The 11,699-nt window shown below is 41.4% G+C and overlaps 1 non-coding gene across 1 annotated transcript; it reads left to right on the forward strand.

Annotated features, from left to right (window-relative positions):
- The first annotated feature begins 7,440 nt into the window (after positions 1-7,440).
- LOC142449356 (U1 spliceosomal RNA) lies at positions 7,441-7,603 on the forward strand. Its single transcript, XR_012784553.1, has one exon. It is a non-coding gene; the product is annotated as a U1 spliceosomal RNA (small nuclear RNA).
- The last annotated feature ends 4,096 nt before the right edge of the window (positions 7,604-11,699 follow it).

Below are 11,699 nucleotides of genomic sequence, written 5' to 3' on the forward strand. Positions count from 1 at the left end.
GAGGACCACATGTCCAGCCCCACTATGAGACATGACTTCCCTCACTGACCCATGGCCCTGCAGGAGACATCACCAGAGACACGTGTGGGAATTGCGCCCCACCTAATCTCACCACACCGAGGCAAAGCACTGGGGGAGTGCAGCGGAACAGCAAGGGAATGGAGTGGCAATGTCCCCAGGGAATTCTGAAAGTGAACTTTGGGGTTAGGGCGTGGTGCCCCAACAGACTGGACTGGAAAGCACTCCTAAAGGCCAACAAACAATCCTGGAACTTACTACAAACTTTTCTTTCTTGTTGTGTTTTGTTTTGTTGTTTGTCAGTGGGTTGTTGTTGTTGTTTTGTTGTATAATGTTGCTTGGCTTTTCTCTGTCTTGTTTTTGTGCATGTTAGTGTCTCCACAGGCCTGTCTAAATAAGATAGGCTGGATGAATTATCTGGAGTAAAAACAATGGGACTGACAGTTCCAGGGGGACGTGGGATAGGGGGAGGTGGGGGGTAAGGAAGTGGTGTTAATGAACCCTGGGACAAGGGAACAACATGGGATCCAAATTGGTGGTGAGGGGGTAGTGGCAGGCCTGGTAGGGAATGATCAAGGGTAGTGTAATGAAGAGGTATAGCTGAAACTCAGGTGGGGATGGAGCATGATAGTGGGACAGGAGGAAAGTCAACGGAAATAGAGGAAAGAGCTAGGAGGCAAAGGGGCTTTTTAGAGGTCTAGACAAAGACATGTACATATGCAAACATATATCTGAGGATTGGGAAATAGATCTATGTGTCTATACTTATAGGTTTAGTGTTAAGGTGGCGGAAGGACATTGGGCCTGTACTCAAGTACTCCCTCAGTGCATGAATACTTTCTTCTATTAAATTGGCATTCTATGATGCTTACCCTCCTGACACAACTGCTGAAGACAAAATGGGTGAACAAGCAAATGTGGTGAAGAAAGCTGATGGTGACCGGCTATCAAAAGAGATAGCATCTGGGGTCTTAAAGACTTGAAGGTAAATAAGCAGCCATCTAACTCAGAAGCAACAAAGTCCACATGGAGGAACACACCATCTGGTGTGATCACGTGGTTTTGAAGGGATCAGTTATCAGGGATCAAAGAACAAAATATCATATCATTGGCTGCACACCTCCATGATACAATCACTGAGGACAAACGGGTGCATAAGCAAATGTGGCGAAGAAAGTTGATGGTGCCCGGCTATCAAAAGAGATAGTGTCTAGGGTCTTAAAGGCTTGAAGGTAAACAAGCAGCCATCTAGCTCAGAAGCAACAAAGACCACATGGAAGAAACACACCAGCCTGTGTGATCACGAGGTGTCCAAGGGATCAGGTATAAGGCATCATCAGAAGAAAAATATCTTACCGTGGTGAATAAAGGGGGAAGTGCAGAGTGGAGACCCAAAGCCCATTTGTCGGCCACTGGAGATCCCCTTGCTGAGGGGTCTAGGGGAGGAAATGAGTCAGTAAGGGTGCGAGGTAGCACCGATGAAGAATACAGCTTTCCTCTAGTTCCTAAATGCTTCCTCCCCACCAACTATCATGATCCAAATTCTACCTTGCAAGTCTGGATAGAGCAGAGGATGTACACTGGTGCAGATAGGAGCTGGAGGCACAGGGAATCCAGGGTGGATGATACCTTAAGCACCAGGGGTGGAAATGGTGATACTGGGAGGGTAGAGGGTGAATGAGTTGGAAAGAGGGAACCAGTTACAAGGATCTACATGTGACCTCCTCCCTGGGGGATGGACAACAGAAAAGTGGGTGAAGGCAGATGTTGGGCAGGGCAAGATATGACAAAATAATAATTTATAAATTATCGGGGAGGGAGGGGGTAAAAGAGTACTTGATGCAAAGGGCTTAAGTGGAGAGCAAATGCTTTGAAAATTATGAAGGCAAAGAATGTACAGATGTGCTTTACACAATTGATATATGTATGGATTGTGATAATAGTTGTATGAGTCTCTAATAAAATGTTTTTAAAAAAAGATAAAGGATAGATGCAGTTGGGGTTGGGGACCCTGCAGTATAGAGACAATCCAGGGCCCAGAACTTCATTCAAGGTAGGTTTAATAACTCACCTGCTTGTAACTGCAACTCATGACTGGATGACACTGGGGAAGTTCAGTTTTTTGAGGGTACAGACAGGAGGACAGGACAAAGTTGGGAACATGAAGTAACTGAAGTTTGCAGACCGCTGCTTTGCTGCCTTGCCAGGGAACAGGAGGGACAGTGTCCGTTTCGTCTCAGTCTGAGGCCCAGGCCAGCCGCAGCTTTCATCAGCTCCCTGGGTAGAGCCATCAGCGTTCCCCATGGCCTTGAACCATGGTATGTGGTGGTCCTATCCCATTATCTGAAGCCACAAAAAGCTTTTCCCCCATAGTGTTCTCTCTACTTTCAAGTGGTGCCTGCAGATGGTACAGAACAATCTATAAAGCAAACATGAGTTTTCTCTTCCTCAGTAATCAGAAGAAACTCTCCATGAAGTCATAGTTGCAGACTGAGAGAAGCACAATACTGTCACAAGAGTGGAGATCATAGACATGTGGGCCACTTCTCCATGCACTTACTTGTACCTTTAGGTCCTGCTCTAGACTGATCGCATGTATACCACTTCTATCTAATGATGGAGTGCTACTGTGCGTGTCCAACTTAATGAGTCTATAAGTTTGACAAAATGCAGTTTGTGAAAAGCAGCTCAGGCTACATGGTAACTTTGTGGCCATTTTTTAGTACTTTGGTCTCTACTAAGGCCCAGTAACAAGTCAAAAGCTTTTTTAAAAGAGAGTAGTTATCTACAAAGGATGGCAGGGTTTTGATTCCAAATCCTAGAGATCTACCCTGTGATCCACCAATGGGAGCCCACCAAAGACCCCAAATTGTACCTCTGTCACAAACACTTAAAACACCAGTGGATCAACTAAATCATATGCCCCAAGTGGCAGAGTGGCTTGTGCTGAAGCCTGAACCTATTGCAGAGCCTTCTCGTGTTCTATGCACTACTCAAAGCTAGAAGCTTTTTTAGTCACTTGATTAATAGGCAGAGTAGCACATCAAAATGAAGACTATGTTGTCTTTTTAGTTGTGAGAAGGACCTGATGCAATAATGTATCTTTGACTTTGGTAGAAATATTTCAACATGCTCAACACCACTGTTGTTAGATGCCAAAAAGTTGGTTCCAAACCATAGTGTCTTTGGGCACAACACTACCCAGTCCTGAGCTATCCTCACAATTGTTCTAATGCCTAAGGCCATTGTTCCAGGCATGGTTTCAATCCATCTGCCTGAGGGCCTTCCTCTCCTTCACTGTCCTTATACTTTACCTATCACGATGCCCTTCCCAGGGACTGGTGCCTCTTTAAAACATGTCCAAACTATGTAAGAATAGAATCCTAGAAGTGTCATTGAGTGGGACTGACAGTTCCAGGAGGGGGGAGGGGGCACGGGAGAGGGGTAGGTGGGGGAAAGGAAGTGGGGGTTAACAAACCCAGGGACAAGGCAACAAATGATCTAAAATCAATGGTCAGGAGTGTATAAGAGGCCTGGTAGGGCTTCAACAAGGGCAATGTAACTGAGAGGAATTACTGAAACCTGAATGAAGGCCAAACATGATAGTGGGGCAAGAGGAAAGTAAAAGCAAATAGAGGAAAGAACTAGGAGGCAAAGGGCATTTATAGAGGTCTAAATATAGGCATGTACATATGTAAATATATTTATATGTGACGATTGGGAAATAGATCTATGTACATATATTTATATGATAAGTACCAAGGTAACAGACAGACATTGGGCCTCTACTCAAGTACTCCTTCAAGGCAAAAATACTTTGCTCAAATAACCTGGCATTCTGTGATACTCACCTTCCCGACACAGTCTCTGAAGACAAAATGAGTGCATAGCAAATATAGTGAAAAAATCTGATGATGCCCGGCTATCAAAAGATATAGTGAGATCTTAAAAGCTTGAAGACAAACATGCAGCCATCTAGATGAGAAGCAACAAAGACCACATGGAAGAAGCACACCAGACTGTGTGATTATGAGGTGTTGATGGGATCAGACATCAGGCATCACAGACCTAGAACAAAAAAATCATATCAATGTGAACGAGGGGGAAAGCAGACTGGAGACCCGAAGCCCATCTGTAGCCAATTGGGCATTGCCTTACAAAAGGGTCACAAGGAAGAGATGAGCCAGTCAGAGTGAAATATACAACTTTCCTCTAGTTCTTTAATGGGTCTTCCTCCTCAATATAATGATCCCAATTCTACCTTACACATCTGGCTAAACCAGAGGAAGTACATTGGTACACATAACAACTGGAAACACAAGGAATCCTGCACAGATAAACCCCTCAGAACCAGTAATGAGAGTAGGGATACCTGGAAGATAAGGGGAAGGGGGGGGGGGGAGAAAGGGGAACCCAAACACAATGATCTATATATAACCCCCTTCCTGGGGATGGACAATAGAAAAATGGGTGAAGGGATACATCAGTCATTGTGAGATATGAAAAAGTAAATAATTTATAAATTATCAAGGGTTCATGAGGGAGGGAATGTGTGCGACAACGGGGGGAAATGAGAGCTGATACAAAATGCTCAAGTAGAAAGAGAATGTTTTGAAAATGATGATGGCAACAACTATACAGATGTGCTCAACACAATGGATGCATGTGTGCATTGTAATAAGAGCTGTATAAACCCCAATAAAATGATTTTTTTTAAGGATGTGGCAGGCGTTTTTTTCAGGTAATTTCTCATCTCCTTGCGTACAGATATTTGCCAATAAGTTTAGAGTCATTGATATTCCTTCTGAGCAGGTCTAAACCAGCATAATGTCATCAATGTAATGGACCAGTGTGACATTTTGTGAATGGGAAGATGACCCAGGTCAATGTGGACTCAGTCATGAAATAATGCTGGAGAGTTGATGTAATGTAACTTGTGAGAATATATTGTCATCCTTTTCAGCTAAAGGTAAACTTCTTCTAATGGTCTTTCAACTTAGAACGGAAAGAAGGCATTGAACAAATTAGTAGCTGCATATCAGGTATCAATAGAAACAGTAGATTGTATAAGCAAAACAATCACATCAGGAATATTTTAAATGGAGTTACCATGATCTAATGTCATTATCCATGTTCCTTTTGCTTTTGCAAATACCAAATATGCGAGTTAAATGGAGATGTGGTGGGAATTACCACCTTTGAGCACTTCAAGTATTTAATGGTGACACTGATCTTGACAATCTTTCCAGGAATTAAGTCTTGTAATTATACTCCGTAGAGACAGATCTAATGACTTCTATGTAAATTTTCCTGCAATAATAGTCCTTATTTCACAGGTCAGTGATATGATTTGGGGTCCTGTCAGTGGTTGACTATGTCTAGTCCAATTTTGTGTCCTGGCATGGAGGCTATAACTACAGAATTATTTCATTATTTCAATCCACTGGAGTCAGTGTTAGACAAACTTGAGCTAAGAAAAACTCTTAATAACTTGATCTCCATACTTGCACTGATGGACCTTAGAAACATTTTGAGTCTCTTCGGATTAGTGTCAATCCAGAACCAGTGTACACTCATCTACAAAATGTTTAATTATTTTCTTGTAAAATGTCATATATCTCTTTGCAATGGCTGTGATAAACAGTAAATTTTTGCTGGGGGAGTAGGGTTATTCCACAAAGGAACTTGGCCTCCCTTTCTTTCAAGGGGTTGTGGGGAGTTGACTGAGGGGTTGTGACTATCAGTCCTGGTGATTCAAGTTGTTAATTTGACCCAGGATTTGCCCTCAAATGCAACTCAAGTCAATTTCCCATCTATTTCATATGTAGGGAAACCCTGCCAAAGTAGATTATTTTGATTTCTGCTTTGACTTTGCTATCCATTATAATAGCCATTCCCACCTTGTTTCTGTGGATTAAATGCTGCCACGTGACCCCCAGCACAATGAGGCCCAATCAGCTCCATTGTAGTTAGTTGTCTTGATTCAACTAAGGTAGGTACCACTGTACAGCTCACTAGCATAAAATAGCAATAAGCAGCCTTCAAATATGCTAAGATTCCCTTCACATATTTGATCCCTTCTGTTTTGGTAAAAAGTGTGTCCTGATGTGTGGGATTATAAAGAGACTTTTCCCCAGCTTTGTCTCCCCGAAAGATATGCGAAACATTAGAGGCTATTTGCCAGGATATGGTGGAAGGTCAGATGCTTAGAGATATCCTCCCTGAAGGCAGTCAGCTTCCAGACTACTGTCTGGGCCCACCACAGTTAGGGCCCACTCCCTGCTGTTAAGGACAATGGGTGACTTCTCCCTAAAGGTTTACAACCATTAGTCTGGTTCCTGTAGATTGGGGTTTATACTCTACTGATAATGGTTTCTGTGGAGATCCAGAGTACAGGTCAAACCTGCTCAGTGACATCCTGAATCTAGGATCAGACCTTCTTGCCACATGTGTGCCCCCAATCCCTCCACTTCCTATTGTGTGTATCCCATCGTCCCCCTCTCATTGCTGTATAACCTATAGTGCAACCCCTTCCTGTGAAGTATGTCTTTACCTGTAATTAGTGGGCTTGCATGCCCCCAAGATATATAAGCCTTGGTTAGCAATAAAGATCCCCCTTGGCCTCTTTCTGCTCCCCCTTCCTCCACCCCCCCTTTCTCCCATTTTCCCTTTCCCCTTGTCTTCCTTCCCTTCCCCCTCTCTCCTGCCCTCTGGTCTCCCATCTCCCCTTGGACCACCAAGTGGGGCTGTGGCGAGCATGCTACTATGAAATGTGTCTGACTCCATTATTTCAATCTCTCTTTTATCTCTCATACTCTCTATGACTGTTATATATATTTCAACTGTACAATTGTGCCTATCAAACCCGCAATTAGATGTGGGGGACTGGCTTTTCCCCACACTGAGGAGACTCCATATATTAGTTTATGAACCTATCCTGATAAATCTACTGTAACATATCAATTTTACTAAGCCTTTGGATACGTTCTTCTACAGTATACCAAGGAAGATTTGGTACTCCAGTTTGACTTGTTCTATTTCTTCCCAGGACCCATAGTTCAATGAACCAACTAAATAAATTAGTAGATCCTCTTCTAAATTCTCAAGCTAAAACACTAAGTGAACAATCTGTGCTGTGTTTTGTGAGTTGCCAGTGAGTAAGTTCCAACTCATGGCTACCCTCTATACAATAGAAAAAAATACTACTCATTCCTACACCATCCTCACAATGGTTCTTAATTTTGAGCCCATTGCTGAAGTCACGGTGTCAAATCTTCTCCCACTTTTGCACTGGACTTCATTTTCCAAATGCAAAGTCCTTTTGCAGGGGGTGTTCTCTTCTGATATCATGACCAAAATATGTGAGTGAAGTATCACCATCCTTGCTTCCAAGGAGCATTCTGGCCATATTTCTTCCAAGACTGACTTACCTGGCAGGGGAGATACCTTATCACGAAGGTGGTTTTCCAACGGCAAGGCTTATCCATTGCACTCTGGATGTGCTGACCCCTGCGATTTCCCCAAGTTTGGGAAACTCGACTGCATAATTTGTGGTTGTGGGGGACTGCGTTCACGCTCTCTCCTGAAAAAAATAATTTTCACAAGTAGCATAACTCAAATGAATGGATACTTCTTTGGTTTTTCTTATTCTGATTCTAAATTTCAAATGTGTATGAGGAAATTGAAATTACTGTGGGTCGGGTCAGGCAAACTTTAGTCCTTAAAGTAACACCTTTACTTGACAACCTTTTAAAGAGGTCTTGTGTAGTAGACTTACTCGATGCAGTGCATCATTTGATCTCATACCTACTTCTTCCATGAGCATTGACTATGGATCCAAACAAGATGAAGTCCTTGATCTTTTCCATCTTTGCTCCATTCATTATGATGTTACCGACTGAGTAAGTTGTGATGATCTTGGTTTTCTTTACATTGAGTTGGAATTCACACTGAAGGCTGCAGTCTTCGATCTATATCAGCAAGTATTTCAAGTCCTCCTCACTTTCAGCAAGGAAGGTTGTTTCATCTGCATATCATAGGTTGTTAATAAGCCTTCTTCCAATCCTGTTGCCACCTACTTCTTTTTATAATCCAACTTCTTTGATTATTTGCTCGGCTTACAGACGGAATAAGTGTGGAGAGAAGAATCCTGGCACACTCCTTTTCTGACTTTAAACCATGCAGTATTCCCCTCTTATGTTGGCACAATTACCTCTTGATACATGCAGGAGTGCTACATGAGCACAATGAAATATTCTGGAATTCTCATTTTTCTCAGGCTTATCCATAGTTTGTCATGATCCACAGAGTCAAATTCTTTGCATAGTCAATAAAACATAAGGGTTTCGTGGGCCTACTCAGCAAATTCAGGCTGACCCAAACTTATGTTTTCCCGCCATTGTACCACAACTTTAATAACTATTTCTACACATATTCTTCAGGTCTACCTTTGTGTGTTTTATAAAACTCTGGCAATTGTTTAGAAGTGTAGAGTGCCATTTATACTTCATGGTTTGGTGCTCACTGGCACGTATGTCTACACATAGGCCTAGAAGCAGTAATGAGTGGTGAGCTTGTTTCCTGGGAGCACTCAGGAACGTATTGTACTGCATCTATCCCAGGTCATGCCACAGACACTGCCTCAGGGCCAAAGCAGCATGTACAGTTAGACTAATCTCCTTAAATTTAAGAAGGGATAATTGTTTTATTGACACTGGATTAATAGGCAAGTGGTGTAGTCTCTTCAGAAGGGGGAAGTGGTGCTGTTGGCTGAAGTGATTCAAAATCCTCATATTTCTAATCATTTTCCCACAAATGTCCACCCCCATTTTCAAGGTCTCCTTTCTTAGCAATCAATGCCTTCACTTTAACATCAGACATCATTTAAGTTAGGGAATTTAAGTGATTTTGTCATTCAGCCACTCTTATGAGTCTGGGTTTGTTTTTATGTCAATATCAACTCTGTTATTTCAAGAAGTAAGACTTTCTTTCATCACACAAATGGAAACTTGAGGTCTTTTTTGCAGATATGGGACTGATGAGCCCTAAGTGCATGTCTTTTTTTTAAACACTTTGTATATTGTATGTAACACAGAACCATCAGCTTCCCTATATGTCTCACACCACAAAATTGCCCAAAAAACATCAAACATGTAATCACCCAGAGCCTCCCGTCTCAACAAGACTTCATCTATTGATGGTGATACTTCATGTATTAATATTCCTACCTCATGCCATGGATTAATAATGTCCTCTTCACCACTAAAGCAGAACTATTGGTAGTAATGGAGGCAGAGGTATAAAAGTGCCTCAAAAACAAATTAGACTTAAAACCAATTTAGAAAAATCATCCTTATGATTTTGTTTCTGTAGAACCACTCTTAGTAAGAAATGTCTTGGTTTAGTTGTTTTATTCTTTTTTAAATTTAATCATTTTACCAGGGGCTCCTACAACTCTTATCACAATCCATACATCCATCCATTGTGTCAAGCACATTTGCACTTTTGTTGCTATCTCATTCACAAAACATTTGTCTTCCACCTGAGCCCTTGGTATCAGCTCCTCATTTGCCCCCTCCCTCCCTGCTCCCCCTTGATAGTTTATAAATTATTATTATTTTGTCATATCTTACACTGTCTGATGTCTCCCTTCACCCACTTTTCTGTTTAGGTTCTGTAGAGAAACAAAACCAGCAATTCTCTCTCTCTCTCTCTCTCTATATATATATATATATATATACATATAATTTTATATCTAGCTATCTTTTCCAGGTATAGATAGATAGATAGATAGAAACATCCAGATAGTGATATAGAGATATCTATCTCTATCTCAACATATCCATATGTATCTCTATATCTATAGAGATAGCTTGTGGGAAACTGGAAAAAGGAAATAGTGTATGGGACATATTGTAAACACTTTAAGTTAAGGAGCCTGGGGGGCCAGGCTCCCATGGAGGGGGACCTTCTCATTCATAAGTTGCAGATACATTTCAGTCACATTCTCCTAAATAAATGTTATTTCCCATTATTTACCCCTCCACCCCCATAATAATGCCAATTGTAAACACATGGCTGTTCACTATAGTCTTTAAGATCAACTGCTTGAAGGCTATCTGCCTGAAGGATAGCCCCCATCAAAAGCAATCAGACCATCTAACCCTAAGTAGGGCCCATTCAATTCTGATAAGGGCTATAGATTGTTCCCCTGGAGAAGTACTCAAAGCCACCTAAGGTCAAGCCAGCTCAGAAACAACCAAGTTTAGGCTGCCATCTTGACTGTAGAACCACCCATCTTGTTACCTATGTACCTTTCTGTCAGATATATGCCTCTACTGCCTCCTTTTCCTATCATGTGCATACCCCGAGCTTGTCCCCCTGGTGTTACGTGTATGTCTCTAATACAACTCCTACCTGTTGCATGTGTGCTTACCATGGCTTGCATGTCCAAGATTAACTAAACTCGTGAGAGTGTATTATGCTTTCGCTCTTTCTGCTCAGACCTGGTTCCTGAAGTCACTGTGCAGGTGAGTCCTTGCATACCTTGTCTCAAGGATCTTTAATTTACCCTTCCATTACAAAACTACCCCCTCATAGCAAAGAGTGAAGCCCTAACCACTATTTCCTACCCCAAATCCTGACTTAATGAAAAGGAATCTAAGAAAATAGTCATATTTTGAGTCACTAAAATTTGGGGAAGTGTATTATACAATCAGAATAACAATTCCATGCTTATTTGAAAACAGTTCCGTGGTTTCATGTTCAATAATATTGGAGATGTGCATTCATAAAGCACTTGAAAATATTTTGACTTTCAACTCGGCACATAGGAAATGTTCCTGATCTTTTTGTTCTGGCGTTTTATCCCCTGTGAAATAAGAAAATAAATAATATATGAATCAGCATTGTGTTGATGGCAATGAGTTTGCTCTTGTTTTCTGTAACTAGAGACACCCCAAAGCCAAAAAATACCCCAAACCCACTGACATTGAGTCTCTTACAGCTCCTAGCAACTCTATAGGTGGGTCAAATAATTCGCATGCCCAGCAGTTATCCCCAAATATGGCAGGCTGAGTCCACCTAGAGATAATCTGAAGAAAGGATTGACAATCTCCCCACACACCCCTCTGCATGAAAAAGCCATCGGAAATCTATGAACCACAGTTCAAGTCTGGTACACACGAGATTTCCAGGAACCAGTAATCTCAATGAGAACTAATTTATTTCAATCTATAGAGTGGTTGTTAATATACAATATAATACATTGCATGCAAAAAGTAAACTTCCATATACAACTTCTATTGGCAATGGTAATTTGGAGTGTGCAAGAAGAATGGTGTTTTAACGGGGCAGTCATTGCTACTTGTAAATCTAGGGGCAAAGCACACATCTGCAAGAATATTTGGAATTAGGGTACAGAAGCAGAAGACTACATGTGACCATAAATTCCTGAATAATATCCTTGAAAAAATAATATTCAAATGTATGAAATGTTGAGGTGTATTTTGAATAAAAATGAAATGCACAGACTCTCTATGTGAATTCCAATTTGTTGTAGGAGCTCAGAGATAAAAGAAATACAGGTGCTTTTATGAAACAGGGAGGGTTTTTTTCTCCCTGAAAAATAGAATGGACAAATTGTGAATGGATTTAAGAAAGAGTGGAACTTTCAGAGCAAA

The sequence above is a fragment of the Tenrec ecaudatus genome, chromosome 5 (genome assembly GCF_050624435.1).
Source record: "Tenrec ecaudatus isolate mTenEca1 chromosome 5, mTenEca1.hap1, whole genome shotgun sequence".
Classification (NCBI taxonomy): domain Eukaryota; kingdom Metazoa; phylum Chordata; class Mammalia; order Afrosoricida; family Tenrecidae; genus Tenrec; species Tenrec ecaudatus.